Source organism: Pristiophorus japonicus, chromosome 21 (genome assembly GCF_044704955.1).
Source record: "Pristiophorus japonicus isolate sPriJap1 chromosome 21, sPriJap1.hap1, whole genome shotgun sequence".
Taxonomy (NCBI): Eukaryota; Metazoa; Chordata; class Chondrichthyes; family Pristiophoridae; genus Pristiophorus; species Pristiophorus japonicus.
Window position 1 is genome coordinate 24,291,360 of NC_091997.1, and position 2,660 is coordinate 24,294,019.

A 2,660-nucleotide genomic window follows, 5' to 3' on the forward strand; every position below is an offset into this window, starting at 1 on the left:
GGACATCTTGGTCAGCGACAATGGCCCGTTTTTACCAGCCATGAATTCCAGAAGTTTATGTCGGGCAATGGGATCAAGCACGTCCGGACAGTGCCGTTCAGGCTTCCAATGGCCAGGCGGAACGGGCGGTCCAAGTCATAAAGCAGGGCATGCTATGCATCCAAGGACCCTCCCTTCAGTACCGCCTATCGCGCCTCCTGCTGGCCTACAGGTCCCGGCCGCACTCGCTCACGGGAGTCCCGCCAGCAGAACTCCTCATGAAACGCACGCTCAAGACGCGGCTGTCCCTCATTCACCCAGACCTGGCAGACATTGTTGAGGGCAAGCGCCAGTCCCAAACCGAGCTCCATGATCGAGGCTCAAGGGGGAGGTGTACAGAAATAGATGACCTGGTATTTGTTCTTAACCATGCTTTGGGAATTAAATGGCTTGAGGGAACCGTAATTGGCAAAGAAGGAAACAGGATCATGGTGGTCCGACTAAACACTAGGCAGATATGCCGCAAACACGTGGACCAAGTAAAGACAAGGTTCAGCATAGACACGGAGGAACTGGAAGAAGAGCATGATGAGATAGCACCCACACCACTGCTAGCGTACGAGCAACAAAAACCATCGCTTCTCGGCCTTTTGGCTAAGATCAAGTGTAGTATCTGTTCTTATCAGTTTAATATCCCCTATGGGGACCAAATATTGAATTGTTTTTTGGAACAGGGAGATGGAACAGGGGCTTGCTCCGTCCACTCCACGCACCGACCTGGTATTGCAGTGTTTCCAGGAACGGTGCAGCTTCCCCTCTCGGCCTTTTGGCTAAGATCAAGTGTAAATAGCGCAAATTTATCTTTGGCGCTGGAGTTGATCTGACAAGAATGAACCAAAAAAAAACAAAGACAACCCTCAGCATGCATAGTCCCTGCGGCCAGCCCGGACAGACCGGAATCACCTCAAGTGACAGAGACGCGTGCTGAGGCTCAGCCATCAGAGCCACAACTGCGGCGCTCCACGAGAGAGCGTCGACCACCCGATAGACTTAACCTCTGAAACTAAAAGACTTAAGGGGGGAGGTGATGTCATGTATTTCACCATCTTGCAATGACTATAGTTATGTAACTGTAACTCATGCACACTGTACCTGTACCCTTGAAATGCACATCCTGACCACAGGGGGTGAACTTGCGGGAGACACTCTTCACCTGGGGTTCCAGGTATAAAAGGGGAGGTCCCACCCAGGGTCAGCACTCCTTGGTCCTGGGAATAAAGTGAAGGTCACAGAGTGACCGTGTCTGATATATACATGCCTCGTGTGAGTTTGTAACAAGGTGCCGAGACACTACAAACTCCACCTTCACAGGGCAGATCTGGTGGACAGCACTGAAAGGCCTTTGCAGGCATCAGTAGCCCTGCCATAAAGTTTACCTCATCCCTGGGCTTGCTATAGGGCCTGGATCTATACAGCTGTGGCTCAGTGGGTAGCCCACTCGCCTCTGAATCAGAAGGATGTGGGTTCGAGTCCCACTCAAGGAACCTGAACACATAAATCTCGGCTGATATTCCCAGTGCAGTGCTGAGGAAGGAGTGCTGCACTGTCGGAGGTGCCATCTTTCGGATGAGACGTTAAACAGAGGGCCCCGACTGCCTTCTCAGGTGGACGTAAAATATCCCATGGCACTATTTTGAAGAAGAGCAGGGGAGTTATCCCCGGTGTCCTGGCCAATATTCATCCCTCAATCATCATAACAAAAACAGATTATCTGGGTCATTATCACATTGCTGTTTGTGGGAGCTTGCTGTGCACAAATTGGCTGCCGCATTTCCCACATTACAACAGTGACTACACTCCAAAAGTACTTCATTGACTGTAAAGCGCTTTGAGACATCCGATGGTCGTGAAAGGCGCTATATAAATCAAGTCTTTCTTTTTTTAAACTGCTACCAGTGGAGTAGAACTTTGGAGTTTCAGCCCCAATGTGCTTTGAATTATTATAATAATAAGGTTGATGTTGGAGCCAATTTATTCCCCTCCTCTCTCAAGAGTGTTAATGCCAATTGGAAAATGTAGGCTCACGTGCCAGGAGGCCACTCAACAGTGGGGCACAACAACTGAGCTTGGTGTGTGATCACGCAATATCAATACACACACACGCACACACGACCCACAACACACAGCACACCCTTATTCCTGTTGAGATCACTGAATGGCAACCGAGAGCATGATTATTCCCTTTCCCTAGCCCAGGAGCACTGCGATTAACTAGTTCCCCGCAGAGCTGGCCCTTGCCAAAATCAGCTAACTCAGCATGGACTGGGGATCGGACTGGGGATCTTTGGAGTTGGTGTGACTGAGCACTGCACATTCTTCCACTGATTTCATTATTTGTTCCATCAGATATGCAAAAGCAGCTCCAGCCGTCGCTTGTGGAAGGGAGATCACTGAATCTACATTGCCGGTCAGCGCTATGTTTTGCGTAGGTCATGACTTGTGAGTAATCATCATCACTAATAAGCTCTATATTCCACAGCTCCCCATCAAGGATCCTCTACCCCGATATTGAGAGCCCACATTAAAAAGATTTCCATCCTATTTTTTTTTAACAGTAAAATGCAGGTCTGCGAAAGGTGGGGTGATTTTCTAATGCTTTAAATTTGCATTATGATCTATGA

The 2,660-nt window shown here is 49.0% G+C and overlaps 1 pseudogene; it reads left to right on the plus strand.

Moving 5' to 3' along the window:
* The first annotated feature begins 613 nt into the window (after window positions 1-613).
* LOC139234282 (U2 spliceosomal RNA) lies at window positions 614-793 on the plus strand (annotated as a pseudogene).
* Window positions 794-2,660: the final 1,867 nt, after the last annotated feature.